This window comes from Dendrobates tinctorius, unplaced genomic scaffold (assembly GCF_039654945.1).
Source record: "Dendrobates tinctorius isolate UK_male_01 unplaced genomic scaffold, ASM3965494v1 ptg000209l, whole genome shotgun sequence".
Classification (NCBI taxonomy): domain Eukaryota; kingdom Metazoa; phylum Chordata; class Amphibia; order Anura; family Dendrobatidae; genus Dendrobates; species Dendrobates tinctorius.
The window spans coordinates 3368547-3387608 of NW_027361876.1; the positions used below are offsets into that span (position 1 = coordinate 3368547).

The following is a 19062-nucleotide window of genomic DNA, read 5'->3' on the forward strand; positions in this document are numbered from 1 at the left end:
CGTTATAACAGCTCTCATGGATTTGAAAGCATAGCTACTTTCATTCAGAAACGGAACTTGCAAGTTGCAGTTCAACTTATGCAATGTGAATGGGACTGTACTACAATACTGCACACAACCCATGATCAAGTTTCGCGTAAAGATGTTGTGTTGCCAGTTGGCAAACTGACATCTGGCACCCCATACAGATCAGCTGATATATTCAAGCAATGTATGGAGCAGAACACAAGAATTGGAGATAAATTCCAGCACTAGGCCACTACTAATTACGGTATATGGTTAATATAGCAATAAGGATATATAGACCAATTTCTCAAACAAATCTTATGCATGTGGAGGTACCCACTAAAAGACCATTTCAGACTATTACCACCACTTTAGAGTAATCTATATAATCGTCTAATTCTGTCTGTCTGTAATGGAAATCCTGTGTTGCTGATTGGTCGCGCCCGGCCGCGATCAATCAGCGACAGGCGCAGTCTGGCCGTGAATTGGTGCAGAATTTGAACGCCACACGCCACCCCTGCTGTCGGGAGATCTGCGGCGCTAGCCGCTGATCTCCCGATGGTTGCCGCGGGTCATCTCCTGCCGCACGGAGGTCAGCAGTGACGCAGCCAGGAGATGACCAGCGCAGCGCTCATTGTGCGGATGGTACCCAGTGTTTGAAGGAGAGGAGACTCTCCTCCAGGCCCTCGGTACCATAAAATCCTTTAAAAATTAGTTAGGGCTCTGTGGTTTATAATTCTTATTCATCAGCAAACATATATATTGCATATTATGTATTATATGTAACCAAGCAAGATTACATAGTTTTACAACATAAACATAACATAGTTGTAAATTGTAATCCCAGTATTGTCACTGGATTACAGGCATATCTTTAACCTCTTAACGACCGCCGATACGCCTTTTAACAGCGGCAGTTAAGGGTACTTATTCCTCAGCTCCGCTTTTTAACGGCACTGAGAAGTGTATAACGCCCCCAGCGTCAGAAAATCTCCAGGGTCTTGGCTACCAGATCAGCCGGCCAGTACCAGCAAGAATAGGAGATTTTTCCTATTGGTTCATTTTGATCACTGTGATAGAACCTGTCACAGTGATCAAAATGAAAAAAATTGTAAATAAACCCCCCTTTTATCACCCCCTCAGCTAGATAGAAATAATAAAATAAAAAAAATTCAGATTTTTTTTCCATTCTTTGCAGTTAGGGTTAGAGTTGGGGCTAGGGTTAGAGTTCTGGTTAGGATTGTGCTAGGGTTAGGGCTGTGTTGGGGTTAGAGTTGTGGTTAGGGGTGTGCAGGGGTTAGGGTTGTGGTTAGGGGTGTGCAGGGGTTAGGGCTGTGTTAGGGTTGGAGGTAGAATTGGGGGGTTTCCAAACGCGACATGGTGTCCGCCATCAATTCCAGCAAATTGTGCGTTCAAAAAGTCAAATGGTACTCCCTCCCTTCCGAGCACTGCCATCCGTACAAACAGTGGCTTTCCTCCACATACAGGGAATCGGCGTACTCAGGAGAAATTGCACAACAAGTTTGGTGGTCCATTTTCTCCTGATACTCTTGTGAAAATAAAAAAAGCTTGGGTCTAAAGTAAATTTTTGTTGTGAAAAAGTTAAATGTTCATTTTTTCCTTCCACATTCTCATGAAGCACCTGAATGGTTAATAAACTACCGTACTTGAATCTGGTTTTGAGCACCTTGAGGGCTGCAGTTTTTAGAATGGTGTCACTTTTGGGTATTTTCTGTCATATTGACCTCCAAAGTCACTTCAAATGTGTGGTGGTCCCTAAAAAAATGGTTTAGTAAATTTTGTTGGAAAAAAATGAGAAATTGCTGGTCAACTTTTAACCCTTATCACTTCCTAGCAAAAAAAAAAAAATATGTTTCCAAATTGTGCTGATGTAATGTAGACATGTGGGAAATGTTATTTTTTAACTATTTTGTGTGATATGACTCTCGGATTTAAGGGCACGGAAATTAAAATAAAAAAATTAGAATTCTGCATGAATCTCTCTAAAAACGGGATTCTGACAAGCCGCTTGTTTTTTTTTCTGAAAGTGTCCATCTTTTCAGTAGGAAACAAACATCTGCTGAATACTGTGTGAAAAGGGTCTAACCTAAGGGGGGGCATAAATAGGGGATGGAAGGTGAGGCATGTGTGGCAAGCACAGATAGCAGGGAGGGTGGCGCCAAAGACATACTAGTCCACAACAGGTGATTGTTGCTGCAGTTACTGAACACCTAGTGCGCCTGTCAGCAGCCATCACTGTTTTACTCAGCATCTGCTCTGTATATACCGAGGACAGAAAAGGATTAACCAGTTCACCCCAACTTGGTGTCCCAGGAGGCACGGATCTGCAAGAAACTACTGGGAGAAATGAAGAGAGGAAACGATCCAGCTTCCAAGCTTGCAAAAATTTATTGGATTAAAAAACATTAATAGATTCCATCATGAGTGAAGACACAGCTTCGCGTTTCGAATATCCATTGCGTTCTTTAACAAAGCTTTGGAGAGGAGTGAATATTCATTGCTCTTTAATAGCAGGGCTGTGGAGTCGGAGTCGGTGCTCATTTTGGTGGAGTCGGAGTCGGAGTTGGAGTCGGTATAAAATGGACCGACTCCGACTCCTAAAATATATAATAAATTGGGTACAGTAATTCAATGCAGGATGTGCTGAATATTTTTTCATAGGAGTTTGGGAAAGTTATGAAATGTCCTATAAATGGCTGTTCTATTCCTGATCTAAGGCTACATTCACACACAGCGTTTTTCCTGTGTTTTTTGAGGATACGTTTTTCAGCTGCAAAAGCTGATCATCTTTTTAAAAAACTGCATCACCTGAAAGGTTTTTGAGCTCATAGATAATGTTTTCAATAGCAAAAGCAGATTAGAAATCTGCTCTATCTATCCATTTATCCATATCTGTCTATCCATATCGTATCTGTACCAAAAAGAATGAAAACCGGGTAGTACACCAATATATATTCTGTTCTATCTAAATATCTTGATTATTGGATCATAAAAATGATTAAATGTCTGAGGTTCACATTGTACTACAATAAATTTTTCACTTAAATATAAGCAATATGTGTGGGAGTCGGAGTCGGAGTCGTGGAGTCGGAGTTGGAGTCGGTGTAAGGGAAATTGAGGAGTCGGAGTCACAGGTTTGGCTTACCGACTCCACAGCCCTGTTTAATAGCGAGCACAGTGTTACTGCAGCCGCTGGCTTCCTGCAGCTGCAGGGCGTTCACGTGTTACTAAAGGGAAAGAATACTGCATTCCAGGCCTATGGGAGTGGAGATCAGTGAATATTCATTGCCTTAAGTTGCCCACCTGCCCTCCCTAAGTTAACGTCGTCGTGGTATTTATTAGATGGTGCTCGCCCAGCTTTCTGGGTGGAGACTGGATGGTTTTATGGTCTATGGAGTAATGAATTTTATTGTTATTTATTGGTTTAATATATTTAATATTTGGGTAACCATTATTTATTGGTTGAATATATTTAATTTCGAGTAACTATTAATAACTACCACGGCCTTTTATCTTCACACCATGTCTTTCGTGTCATTTATTTGGTAAGTGGGGAAGGTGGTTAGAGGCGGGGGAGTTTTGGTGCCTGCTATCCCATGTATAATATCTTTGAATGTTATTATGAAGTACCATATATAATAAATATTCTCTGTCACAGAAAACATTGAAATATTGATATAAGTCAGACAAACCGTAGTTCTCTGTTTGGATTTTGTAGTTAGAAAATCCTCTGCTTACTACAGTATGAGTGGCACCACGTGCTTTGGTGGTAATCTGCAGTAGAATTTGCCATCCACAGTATGTCATTACTCTGTGGACTTGTAAAGCAGTGTTCAACCATTGCAATACACAGGATGAACTCTCCAGTCAATCTGCAGCGAAATCCATATAATATCATATAAATTTTGGTACAGTGCAGATATACCCTATGTGAATGCATTTCTGAAGTATTAAAAAATAAAAAACAACATTACTCTCCTGTTAGAATCCAACCTCCGATAGCATCATCAATCATTATTTCTATGTACTTACATAGTGACTGCTGCTGACAATCACTGGCCTCAGCTGTTTTGTGCCATACAAAGACCTAAGGGACCACCAGAGTGTCGCCTCTTGAGTAGTGGGGGATTTAGAATGTAAGTGATTTTTATTTTTTTATTCACATCCAATATTATGTTAATGTGGTGAACTCCCAGAAAACCCTAATAAAGGGCACTGCTAATGTTGCTGGTATTCTTGTATCCTGCAAAAAACTTGAAAACAGGTAGGTCTGGAGAAATTGTCTGTATTGTTGGTATTGTCCATGTTGATGGTTTTCTTGGAATTGTTGGTATATTTGGTATTGTCAATACCATCTGAATTGTTGGCATTGTTAGCATAGCTGGTTTTGTTGATGTTATTAGCACTGTCTTTATATTGTTGGTATTGTTGATATTGGAGGAATAGTCAGTACCGTTACTGATACAACTTGGCTGCCAATTGTGAATGACCCTAACCATCTATACTTGTTGCATGCACCAAGAATGCAAAATGACCTTTCTGCCTATCCATACCCTTAGGGCTCATACCCATCGGTGTTCATAAAATCGGTCTGATGTTGTCCCTGAAAAGGTTGACGTGTGTCATACAAGTGTCATGTTGAGTACAATGCGATTTTTCTCACCTAGCATCCGCATGAGATGCGTATGACATGCATATGCAATTTTAACATTAGCTTTTATGCAGAGTAATTCTCTGTTATTTAAATAAAGTTTTCTGAATAAATATTCTTCGATAAATAGAAATACTGTATATACTCTTGTATAAGCCGACCCGTGTATAAGCCGACCCCCCTAATTTTCCCACAAAACTGGGAAAACTTATTGACACGTGTATAAGCCGAGAGTGGAATCCATAGACTATTCCCCCATATGCTGCTCCATAGTTTATGCCCCCATATGCTGCTCCATAGAATATGCCCCCATATGCTGCTCCATAGAATATGCCCCCATATGCTGCTCCATAGATTATGCCCCCATATGCTTCCCGATAGTTTATGCCCCCCATATGCTGCTCCATAGACTATGCCCCCATATGCTGCCCCATAGAATATGGCCCCATATGCTGCCCCATAGAATATGCTCCATAGACTATGCCCCCATATGCTGCTCCATAGAATCTGCCCCCATATGCTGGGAAAAAAATGCCATACTCACCTCTCCTGGGTCCATCGCCGCTGTCTGACGCTTCTTGTGTCAGTCAATGTTCAGCCAGCAGAGGGGCGGCGCACACTAACCACGTCACCACGCCCCCTGCTTCCTAAACGTCAGACACAGGATGCAGCAGAAACAGCGGTGAGCAGCGATGGACCGGGGGACAGGTGAATATCGCTATACTCACCCATCCTGCTGCGGTCTCTGCAGCCTCGCTTCTCCACTGTCTCCCTACCTGTCTTCCTCGGTCACGTGGTACCGCTCATTACACTCATGAATATGTGCATATTCATGTGTAATGAGCGGTACCACGTGACCGCTGAAGACAGGAATGGAGACCTTGGAGAAGCGAGGCTGCAGAGACCGCGGCAGGACAGGTAAATTTGATCTCTGACACGACCCCCAGGTATATGACCCGTGTATAAGCCGAGAGGGGGACTTTCAGCCCAAAAAAATGGGCTGAAAATCTCAGCTTACACACGAGTATATACGGTATGTGAGTGAGATATATAAATCATTGCTGTGAATGTGCAGCTTACTGTACAAGTATTTAAGTAATAAATAAAAGAAAATTGTGTGGGATCCCCCCACATTTTTATAACTAGCTAAGGGAAAGCTAACAGCAGGGGGGGAGATGTTTATAGCCTGGTAAGGGGGTAATAAACATGGAGCTTCCCAGGCTATTACTATCAGCTCACAGCTGTATATTCACTTTTACTGGTTATTTAAATGGGGGACCTAAAAAAAAAAAAAACAAAAACAAAAAAACAACGTGGGGCTCCATATAATTAATAACTAGCAAAGGCTAAGTAGACAGTTGCGGGCTGATATTAATAAGCTAGGAAGGGGCCATGCATATTAGCCCCCTCTCAGACTAAAAACATCAGCTCTCAGCCACCCTAGAAATGGCGCATCCACAAGATGTGCCAATTCTGGCAATTAGCCTCCATTCTTCCCACTTGCCTTTCTGCGGTGGCAAGAGGGGTGCTAGTACTGGGGTTCATGTGAGCTTTGTATTGGAAGCTGACATCTAGCCAAAGAGTTAGTATTGGAGAAGTGTCTATAAGACACACCCATTACTTTCTCACACTAGCGTTAACTTCAGTGATGTGAACGGAGTTTATTGGCCATGAACTCTGTTCACCTTATGCATGTCACCACAAGGCACTTATGCTGCGCTCTGTCTACAAGTAACCTAACAGCATTTTATCTGAGGTGGTACTGTTTTTTTTTCCTTTACAAAATTTAGTTTTTCCTGCTGCACCACTAACTACCGATACCCGTTCAGCATGTTGTGGGAGGGAGTGCTTTTTTTTATTACATTATTTTCTGAAGTTTTTTGATATACGGTATATTGACAACAATTAAAAATGTACTGCATGTCACCTGCTATAGTTAATTTGTAGCTCAAGGATATGTAATGATGAATAAATGGTTAACTTTGCTTGGTTGTACAGATGAATCAAACTGGAAAATATGTACAAAAAATGTATTGTTAGCCAGTTTCTGATTTCCACTGCAACACAATAAACAGAAAGGGTGTGGTTAGTAACAGAGTTTGACTTTTCAATCATTTTTTTGTAAGAATTAAAACATTTTATATTGACAGAATGACTCATATGTTGCAATAGATTTATGAATGTCCAGTGTGGTACTGTGCTACTATCAGCCACTTGTTCAGCAGTGATTCATGGTGTGTGAAGGCCTCCAGGCTTTTGTACAGAAAAGCTGGTTCAGAGGCAGCCATTGCCTATTTTAGTTATAAACCGACAGTGGCGTGTCCTCATTCAGAAATAATGCACAACTATGATGAATCCTCCATTCATTTAATAAGGGACAATATTGACTTAAACATGAGAATAAAGGTTTGTCTCTTCAATACAAATGTACAACAGGCCCCTGGGTACAGTTAGTATGAAGAAAAACCTACAACAAGACCAATTAGTATTGAACTGTTGCGATCACATACACAACCCAATACAATTCATCAAAGGGTACATGTCATTAGACTTATGCTGCCCGAACCATTAGCAGCATGAATCGGAGGCAGGCAGTGCAATTGTAGTCACTGAAAACCACTTGGAGACTATAGGGCGGGATGGGACGAAGCTGGCCAGAGGTCCTGGCGGACTAGCTGGGTCTTCCTTATAGTGCCTGGCTATCGCCCAATTCATTAACGCTTTCAAGACAGAATTCTGATGTCAAAACTTTTTAAAGTCACAAAATTAAGGCTTAACTACATCTTTTGGCGTTTTCAATGACAGTTTCAGCAAAATGAGCTGAGAAGGAGAGGAAAGCGGCGGGGAGGGACATCAGAGCTAGTCTAATTTATGACGAGTTGTAAAGTTTTCTACGCCAGAAATCTCACTCCATTACTGAACTGGAGTTGGGTTTCTGGCGTAGTAGACAGAGGAGCACACCACATGTCAGACTCTCCAGATTCAAGAAGAAAATGCCCCATATGTTCTCCGAAACGTCGCAGCATTTCAGAGTAAAACATAGTTGGCTGCAATCACGCTGAGCATAGTTTGTACTTGTAACTACAGCAAAGTGCCCATCAACAGAACACATAACAATGGAGAAAAAGTCAAGAACCTAGCACACACAGTAAAGAGAAACGACAAAAGCCCAAGATGGTATATAGCCCAATAAAAACACTTTTTACTTAAAAATAAAATAGTTGTATATAATGGTAAGGTAATACAGAGGATGCTGACCTCCAACCAGGGACTTACACCTATATGCAAAATAGGATCAGTTCATACATACAAGCATATAGGAATCGCCATCTATTAACATCATAAATTGGAATACACTTATCCCCTTTATTCTGTGAAATAAGGCAATATCGATATAAAAGTAACACTTACGGTACATGAAAAGATCCCCTGCATGTATGATATCCCAGCCGCCCTGTATATGCAGGAAAGCTTTACATGTAAGTGTTATTCTTATAACTGAAATTGCCTCATTGCACAGAATACGGGGCATAAGTGTATCCAAATTTACGATGATAATAATATATGGCAATTCCTATACTCCTATGTATATTAACTGATACTACCTTCCATATAGATGTGTTAGACTCTGCTTGGAGGTCAGCGGCCTCTGCATTACTTTCCCTTATATACAACAATTTGTATGCGCACTACTGACTTTCGACTTTGCCTGCAGTTGGGCAAAACATACTGTGCACGCGCGAGATCCCATTTGATAGCGCACGCGCGAAATCTCTATGCAATCTGTGATATTCACGGAAAGGAATGCGTACAGCAAGCCGAGGAGGGTGGAGTGAGGGAACCGAAGCAACGCCTATCGGACCAGATCGAACACATTACCATACAGCAAGGGAGCAATAAAAAAGGTTTTTATGGGTGATACATGGGGAGTCAGGGGGTTTCAGAAAGAGTTGTGGAATGCATAGCTGACACTCAATTAACTGATATTTTTTAGCTGGTAGGCCAAAAAAGAGGTGACAGGTTCCCTTTAACTCCTTTCTCCCACGGCCAATTTCCATTTTTGTTTTCTCTTCTGAGTAATATTTTTGTCCACATAGCCATATCGGGGCTTGTTGTTTGTGGGACAAATTGTACTTTTGAATAACAACATTCATTTTACCACATAGTGTACTGGAAAAATGGGAAAAAAAATTCCAAGTCCAGTGAAATTGTGAAAAAAAACCCCCCTGCAATGATGACATTGTATTTTTGAGAATTGTTTTTATGGCGTAGATTATACAGCAAAAGTGACCTGGCAATATGATGCTGCTCATCAGTATGATTGTGGGAATAAACATATCCATTTTTTATTATTATTATTTTAGTGATGGAAAAAAAAATCAGAAATTCTAAATTCCTGACTCATCCCGAAGAGATGATGTCTGGAGAGAGAAGGATTTCACCAGCTGATCATTTTTGTAAGATAAGCCTCTGCCACAAGACAGACCAGGAACACACAACCAAGTTGAGTGTTCCTGTGCATGGTGAAGTGAGGAGAGATAGCTGGCGGCCAAAGGGTCATTCGGTTGACAGGTAGCTAATATGGTAGGCGGCTTTTATTCCAGTGGGCAGAGGGGAGTAAAGTTGTGAAAAATAACTGAGCCGAGTGAGTGTTCGTCCAAGCATTATTTTATTGTCTATAGCCAGCTTTGCATTTTAGCTATTCCCTAAGTAATGACTATGAACAAAATTGTTTATAGATCCACCATGTACAAGAAGACTTGTCAGTGTGTACATGGTAACATTACAAAGGTAGGCAAACGAGTTTTACAAGATTTTCATAAAAGCACTTTGTGTTGCAAATGGCTGAAGAGGAAAATGACGTAAGATGGCACACACCTTAGAACTGAACATAAATATTGTGGGTGACCGCTTCTAAATAATTATTCATACATATTGACCCTGCACTGATTAGTCAACTCTGCAGAATTAATTTAAAATTTACCAAACAAGCCCATCTGATTACCTGGAGTTCACAACTTATCAGGGTTTAACAAATGTAATAAAACGTAATTCCAATTGTCACTTATTAAGGTACTGTCACACTTAGCGATGTACCAGTCATCCCGACCAGCAATATGACGCGGTCAGGATCGCTGGTGCATCGCTAAGTGGTCGCTAGTGAGCTGCCACACAGGCAGCTCTCACCAGCGACATCGCAGGGGTCGGGGGTCGCTACTTACCTGTCAGACGAGCCGATCCTGACGTCCTCCCGCCCGCGTCCATGCGTCGCTCGTCGTCACAGCAGGAAGCCCCATCAGGAAGCTGACGACGAGAAATGGCCCAGGACGTTCTCGCGCGATCAGCGATAACCAGCGGGGCAGCGGTCGGAGGTAAGTATCAGACATAGCGATATCGCTAGCAATATCGCTGTAACGTCACAAAAACCAGTGACATTATAGCGATATTGTTAGCGATATCGCTTAGTGTGACAGGCCCTTTAGAAGCCAACATCAATAGGAAATAATGAAATTTGTTCACCAAATCAACCAATCTTTCCTCTCAAATATACCAAATAAACAAATCCACTCTCTTCAAATATGGTTTGGACGAAAGCCATTTCGGCTGGCTCTCCCATATACAAGAACGCTCAGCCCAGCGAGCGCTACCGTGTTCTTTATGAGAGCCGTTACCAGATACGTTTGGCTGTGTTATATTGGGTAGAACAATATGATCAGTAGTTTGAAATTTGACATGCCCAATGGGCATCTCCTCTGACAATCATTAGACACATTAGACTGTGGCCAAACCCTCGAATACACTGGTAATACACTGCTTGTCAGCTGTGTTCTGAAAGGTAACAATACTTTGATGTAAAGAGTATAAAAAAGTAATATATGTGCAATCAAAAAGCATTGTAATGACTCTCGCCAAAAGATAGGTAATAAATAGTGATGGGCGAGTATACTCGTTGCTCGGGTGTCCTCCAAGTATTTTGGCATGCTCAGAGATTTAGTTTTTGTCATCTCAGCTGCATGATTTGCGGCTGATAGACAGCTTGAATATGTGTGGATTGCCTGTTTGTTAGGGAATTCCCACATGTATTCGTTGTCTAGCAGTCGTAAATCATGCAGCTACTTCGACAAAAACTAAATCTCCAAGCACACCAAAATACTCGGAGGACACCCGAGCAACGAGTATACTCGCTCATCACTAGTAATAAATTCCTGACATGAGTGTGTTCCATCTCTGGGAACCAAGCCGATTGTTACAATAGCTAATTTTTATTCCCCTTACAAAATAGAGTGGGAAGTCAGAAGGCCAACCGCCTCTATAGTCATTCTATATAGGGCTCCCGGAAAAAAAAAGTCAAGAGCAGTGCTCACAAGCCCTATAGGGAATGAATAGAGTACAGATTGAATATACACACAGACGGCAATGAAAATGCCCCGTTCTGCTGATTGGTGAGGTTGGACCTCCACGATCAACAAGGGCATGCTTATAGCCGCTGCTCAATTCTCTATTGAGTAAAAGATTATCCTTTTAGCCATCATCTGGATTTGACACCTTTACTGCGATTAAAGACCTTCATATTTTTGTACGATCATGATAAATTACATGGATTTATTTCTCGTAGAGGAAGAACAGATAACATTACGGACATTGCAGAATCTATCCATTGAACATAACATTCCTGAAGGAGACAAGATACCCCCACACCCACCTCTATTCAGCCACGCTCCAAGAAATTCCCCTTGTCTACCTCTGCCAATAAGGATTTGTTTGCCAAGAATTATAAAATAAAAAAACATATCTCATCTACCTCTAAAAATGTGATCTATTATGCCACCTGCACATCAAAATTTGTGTAGTTGAAAAATTTATTTAAAAAAACTTCAAGGCTCTAGAAACAAAACAAAATAGGTGCAAATTGACCGAAGATTTTACACCAGAATTGTGTCGTAAGAAGCTTTGAAAATTTGCACTTTTTTTGCGCATCTTGAGGCGGGGCTAAAATGTTGTGACTTTTGATGGTCTCAAGCCATTTCAGCCCAACACAGACAAAGTAGGCAGAGCTGGGGTGGGATGTGGCATGGCAACCACTACCCAGCAAATTTTTGACAAGCGGCAGCGTTGTTTACACCACAAATCTTACTCCAGTCCCCGACTGGAATAAGTTTAGTAGCGAGGCCCAGGCCACTTTTCCGACGTGGTATATTCATTCAGAGTCATGTGTCTCTCCATGAATCAGGAGTGTCTAACTAAAGCACCACTCCTCACCGAATCTGCATGAAAAATGCAGGTCTTAGGCTGGTTTCACATTTGCGTTAAAACAACGCTGCGCCCTGCGTCGTTAAGCCCCCGCCCCCGCACTTTTGACGGTGCGCCGTGCGCGCCGAAATGCAACATGCTGCATTTCGGCGCGCACGGCGCACCGTCAAAAGTGCGCAGCACGCTACTTTCACACTGGCAGCGCATGAACTGCGCACCCTATGCTAAAGATAGGGTGCGCCGATCGCATGCGTGCAAATGCGAAAGTAGGCGGTGATCCCGGATGGGGCGGGCAGGGAGCCGGCTCGGGGCGGGGCTTAACGACGCAGGGCGCAGCGTTGTTTTAACGCAAATGTGAAACCAGCCTTAATGAGTCAGGGCAAGATGTTTCTTATAGAGAGGGTCTGAGGGAAACCTTGCATTTTCTATACGGTATTTAGCTAAAAAAATAAATAAATAAATAAATAAATCAGTAAATACTTTTCCTAAGATGGTTTCTATCTAACTATATCAAGAGATGCGGAACCTTATTCTCATTCTATGTATATCTAAAAGCCACAGTGGAAACAAGAAGAGCTTCTGTGCTCTAGAGATGGTAGTAACAAGCGGCAAGAGCATCATTTTGTTTTAGTTGGTAGTAAAGGCACAACCCTTTGGCCATAATTATACTACAGAGACACGAAGCAACAGCAACAAAATTCTCTGATGTATTCGGCTGTACACCACACTGTAAGAACAATGTTATAATTAAAGCTAAATATATCCACGGTTGGCAACCACATCTTTCAATGAGAGATTTTCTTATCTTGTGAGAAAGCAGATTTTGGCTGTAAGCATGTGCACAGACAAGTTACATCTTGGAGGTAAAATGTTTGTAGGCTGCCCTGAGGTTCTTAAGCGGTCACCACTGCTACTAGTCTTCAAGCACTAAACATATTTGGAAGGACTTTTAAAACATTTCTAAACAGAGTAGATTGCAGAAACAGAAACCCATTATCTTGACAGGCAATTTTCATTTTGCCCTCCCCTTTTCTAAGATTATTATTATTATTTATTGTTATAGCGCCATTTATTCCATGGCGCTTTACATGTGAGGAGGGGTATACATAATAAAAACAAGTACAATAATCTTAAACAATACAAGTCATAACTGGTACAGGAGGAGAGAGGACCCTGCCCGCGAAGGCTCACAATCTACAAGGGATGGGTGAGAATACAGTAGGCGAGGGTAGAGCTGGTCGTGCAGCGGTTTGGTGGATCGGTGGTTACTGCAGGTTATAGGCTTGTCGGAAGAGGTAGGTCTTCAGGCTCTTTTTGAAGGTTTCGATGGTGGGTGTGAGTCTGATATGTTGTGGTAGAGAGTTCCAGAGTAGGGGTGATGCGCGAGAGAAATCTTGTATGCGATTGTGGGAAGAGGAGATAAGAGGGGAGTAGAGGAGGAGATCTTAAGATGACTTTATTCCCTCGAAATAATCGAACAAGAGCTTTTTTTTGCATGTTGATTTGTAGTTTTGAATGACACCATCCATTTTACCATAAAATGTAATGAAAACCAGGGGAAAAAAATTACAAGCAAGATGAAATGTTGAAAAAACAAAATCAATTCCGCAAATGTCTGTGTTTTGTTTTTCTGCATTCAATGTTTGGTAAAAATAACCTGGACACATTCTCCAGGTGAGTGCGGTTATGGCACACATCACACATTTTTTACATTTAGGCTGTGTGCCCACGTAGCTTTTTTTAAGCGTTTTTGATGCGTTTTTCGGGGTCAAACCGCATCAAAAACGCTTAAAAGAAGCATCCCATTCATTTTAATGCATTTTGGCCTTTTTGTGCCAATGGATGCATTTTTTACCGCTAAGGAAACGCTTAACGGTAAAAAACGCAGTATGTTCATTAATTTCCGCTTAGGTCCGCGTTTTTAGCTATTTCCAATAGTCCAAAAGACGCGCGGAAAAAATGCATCAAAAACGCACGTTTTTTGTGCAAAAAAAGGGCAAAAATCGCGCGTTTTCTGGGAAGGAGACCCGTTTCCTGAGCGTTTAAAAACGCTACTGTGGGCACATAGCCTTAAGGCTACTTTCCCATGATGAGCTTTGGGTGAGTTTTTGATGTTGAAGATTTTATAAAGTACACTTATTAAAGGGAATCTGTCACCCCTTTTTTGAAATATCATATAATGATATCATTCAATTGTGTGTCACATAAGGATTCTCTTGGTACTTTTGCTTCCCCCTGACCCCGCACCTTTCATGCATAAATACCTTTTTTATATCGGTTCAGATGTATCTAAACTGCCGCTGTCCTGTCCGCTGGGCGGGGCTTATTCAACTGCTCCTCCCCCTCCCTGTCTTGCTCTACACAAGAAGAAATGCGTGCATCGCTGTGTTTGACACCGACGAGCGACCTCTTTAGCGACTCGGAAATCATGGACGCAGGCGGGAGTTGTCAGAATCGCTGCTGTGTGACAAGGTCCTAACGACCGTCGAGGTCGTTATATGGATCGCTGCTGCGTCGTTGGGTAAATCTGACTGTTTGACAGCTTACTAGCGACCATTTAGCGACACACCAGCGATCCTTACCAGGTCGTATCGTTGTCGGGATCGCTGGTGTGTCGCTAAGTGTAACGGTACCCTAAGTGGCCGACCTCTTTAGATCAGGGTAGTTACAGTATGATGACCATCTATACTATCTGTGCCCAGTGAATTCTGTGAGATCAAGTTTCAACCTCTGTGTCTCCCCCGCCTCCTGCATGTAAAAAGTGACAGGGAGAAACCTTTAACAATCAGGAGGCAGGGGACATAATCTGTAGCTGCATCACAAAGAATACACTGACACTATGGTGAGTCAAGTGAAGGGATTATATGTCACTGACCCGTTACTGCTGCATTAGGTAGGACTCAGAGCAGAGCTAGCACAGTGTGATGAGACAGTCTGCCAAGTTAGTTAGTTCATGGGAAATGCACTCTGCATTAGAAGAGCCATATGAGAGGGCAAGGAATCGTGGGACAGTTACTATAAATGGCTAAGATCTACTAGGACAGATATACACAAACCATACATAAAAGCATCGATACCATTCGTACAGACTCTGCTACACTATATTAAGAAAATAAAATGCTGGAGTGCTGGTTTATATAAAGTAATTGTACAGTAACTAAATAATTGTCCATCAAATCTTTTTCTTCACTAACAGCAATGAGAAAAATAGTTTAAAACCTACTCTTGACCAACGTGGGCGATAACACGTTATCAGGCTGCGCTGCTGTAATGAAGAATTCTTAGAACCAAAGATCAAAATGAGATGAAGGTTTTTTTATTTCCACATTGGATATGCAATTGGTTTTCTCACTTAAAGCGGGTCGTCCGGGCAAAACTGATAAGTCTGCAGTTACTCTGTGTGACTGCAAACTTATGAATACCCTCCAGTGCACACACTGTGTGCTCACGGAAATCGCTGGTTTCAGACCCGGTAAGTAAGGGTTATACATACCCCCAGGCAGTGGGCGCAGCCTCGCTTTATACACTTGTATTGAGCTGCGGCCGGCCAGTGGGCGTGTCTGACTAGAGGGTGCGGCCTCGCTCCATACAAGTCCCAAATATAGACCTGTCAGAAGACTGATCAGTTAAATCACCTAGATAACAAATTATGTACAGTTGTGGCCAAAAGTATTGACACCCCTGCAATTCTGTCTGATAATACTCAGTTTCTTCCTGAAAATGATTGCTAACACAAATTCTTTGGTATTATTATCTTCATTTAATTTGTCTTAAATGAAAAAACACAAAGGAGAATGAAGCAAAAAGCAAAACATTGATCATTTCACACAAAACTCCAAAAATGGGACAGACAAAAGTATTGGCACCCTCAGCCTAATACTTGGTTGCACAACCTTTAGCCAAAATAACTGTGACCAACCGCTTCCGGTAACCATCAATGAGTTTCTTACAATGCTCTGCTGGAATTTTAGACCATTCTTCTTTGGCAAACTGCTCCAGGTCCCTGATATTTGAAGGGTGCCTTCTCCAAACTGCCATTTTTAGATCTCTCCACAGGTGTTCTATGGGATTCAGGTCTGGACTCATTGCTGGCCACCTTAGACGTCTCCAGTGTTTTCTCTCAAACCATTTTCTAGTGCTTTTTGAAGTGTGTTTTGTTTTGGGTCATTGTCCTGCTGGAAGACCCACGACCTCTGAGGGAGACCCAGCTTTCTCACACTGGGCCCTACATTATGCTGCAAAATTTGTTGGTAGTCTTCTGACTTCATAATGCCATGCACACGGTCAAGCAGTCCAGTGCCAGAGGCAGCAAAGCAACCCCAAAACATCAGGGAACCTCCGCCATGTTTGACTGTAGGGACCGTGTTCTTTTCTTTGAACGCCTCTTTTTTCTCCTGTAAACTATATGTTGATGCCTTTGCCCAAAAAGCTCTACTTTTGTCTCATCTGACCAGAGAACATTCTTCAAAAACGTTTTAGGCTTTTTCAGGTAAGTTTTGGCAAACTCCAGCCTGGCTTTTTTATGTCTCGGGGTAAGAAGTGGGGTCTTCCTGAGTCTCCTACCATACAGTCCCTTTTCATTCAGACGCCGACGGATAGTACGGGTTGACACTGTTGTACCCTCGGACTGCAGGGCAGCTTGAACTTGTTTGGCTGTTAGTCGAGGTTCTTTATCCAACATCCGCACAATCTTGTATTGAAATCTCTTGTCAATTTTTCTTTTCCGTCCACATCTAGGGAGGTTAGCCACAGAGCCATGGGCTTTAAACTTCTTGATGACTCTGTGCACGGTAGACACAGGAACATTCAGGTCTTTGGAGATGGACTTGTAGCCTTGAGATTGCTCATGCTTCCTCACAATTTGGTTTCTCAAGTCCTCAGACAGTTCTTTGGTCTTCTTTCTTTTCTCCATGCTCAATGTGGTACACACGAGGACACAGGACAGAGGTTGAGTCAACTTTAATCCATGTCAACTGGCTGCAAGTGTGATTTAGCTATTGCCAACACCTGTTAGGTGCCACAGGTAAGTTACAGGTGGTGTTAATTACACAAATTAGAGAAGCATCACATGATTTTTCGAACAGTGCCAATACTTTTGTACACCCTCTTTTTTATGTTTGGTGTGGAATTATATCCAGTTTGGCTTTAGGACAATTCTTTTTGTATTTTTTTATTTAAGACAAATTAAATGAAGATAATAATACCAAAGAATTTGTGTTTGCAATCATTTTCAGGAAGAAACTGAGTATTATCTGACAGAATTGCAGGGGTGTCAATACTTTTGGCCACAACTGTAGACAGTCATCACATAAAATGATGGCATAACAATAGGATATGCCATTGCTTTATAAATAATGGGGTTCTGACACCTGGGATCATCGCGATCTTAAGAATGAAGGAACCAATTTTTCCTCTATGCAGCTTCTGGCCAGAGATGTGCAGAGATGATTAACTTAAATGGAGGTGCATTTTCCGGCACAAAGGGTGGCCAGGTAAACTGCTTTGCTGCAGATAAAAAAACCCCACAGTAAACGTGCTGTAGTGCTGAGTGAGCACTCTAGATCCTTCATTCTCCGGACTTTAGAGGGCTCTAAGGCCAGGTTCACACTACCGTGTGTGATGCAAGAAACTCGCACGAGTCTCTCTCATCAACACCCGGCGCTGCCGTCGACACTCAGAACTGGAGCTGTGGCTGCATGTATTTCTATGCATGTATTTCTATGCAGCTGCAGCTCCGGAAATGAGTGCCGGGGGCAGAGCCGGGTGTTGATGAGAGAGACTCGTTCGAGTTTCTCGCATCACACATGGTAGTGTGATCCCGGCCTAACAGTCAGACCCTTGCCAAATGCAATCAATTGGACGGGAATGCTTCCTTAAAAAAGTCTTAGTTACTCACCGGTTAACGGTATTTTTCGGAGTCCATGACAGCACCACCTGAGAGAGGGGATCCGCCCTTTAGGAACAGGAAACCTACAGATACAAAAAGGGTGGCACCTCTCCCACGCATCAGTTGGATTACAGAGCACAAGAGGACTTCCAAGGTTAATGCATGATTTATGTACAGTATTCTTTACAATTATAACTTTTATCACCAGTGAGCATATACAAGAAAAAAGACGTGCACACCTCAATTAAACTAAAGGGAGGGAATATACGGGTGCTGTCATGGACTCCGAAAAATACCGTTAACCGGTGAGTAACTAAGACTTTATTCGGTCGTCCATGACAGCACCACCTGAGAGATTTACAGAGAGTAATATCAGCTTTAGGGAGGGACTACAGCCTGCAGCACCCTTATACCAAAAGAGAGGTCTGTGGAAGCACCCAGGTCTAGCCTATAATGACTATAAAAGGTGCTCGGAGAGGACCAAGTAGCCGCCTTACATATCTGGTCGATGGAGACTTCTGATCTTTCGGCCCATGAGGTTGCCACTGCCCTGGTGGAATGCGCCCTCAGCTTTCCGGGTGGCGACCTGCCCTTTGATGTGTATGCTATTGCAATCGCCTCTCTAATCCATCTGGCTAGTGTATTTTTTGATGCTCTACAACCTTTTCTGGGGCCTTGATGAGAGATAAATAGGGCATTATCTTTCTTCCAGGGATCGGTGACTGACAGATATTCTATGAGGCCTCTCCTGAGATCCAGGGTGTGTAGTTTCCTTTCTTTTTCGTTAGTTGGATTAGGGAGGAAGGATGGCAGAACTATCTCCTGTGTCCTATGGAAACTAGAAACTACCTTTGGCAAGTACGCTGGATCAGGTCTAAGTATTACCCTATCCTCTTTAAACTGTAAATAAGGAGGACACCTAGATAAGGCCTGAATATCGCTTATTCTGCGAGCTGATGTTAGAGCTACCAGGAAGGCTACCTTGAGGGACAGGTTTTTTAGGGAAGCCGACGAGATAGGTTCGAATGGAGTCTCTGTCATAGCAGTGAGGACTAGGTTCAAGTCCCACGGCATAAACCTATCCTTCATTATTGGCCTGGATCTACCTGCTGCCTTAATGAATCTGCTTATCCAATAATTACCAGCAATGTTACAGCTAAACAGAGCCCCCAAGGCTGACACTTGTACTTTAAGGGTACTGGTAGAGAGTCCCATGTCTAGACCTTTTTGTAGGAACTCTAATATC

General features: G+C 42.3%; 1 protein-coding gene across 2 annotated transcripts in view; it reads right to left on the reverse strand.

Annotated features, from left to right (window-relative positions):
* The window catches only part of ANO6 (anoctamin 6), a 217143-nt gene that overhangs the window by 127642 nt on the left and 70439 nt on the right, over window positions 1-19062 (reverse strand). The gene's annotated exons all lie outside the window — the stretch shown is intronic.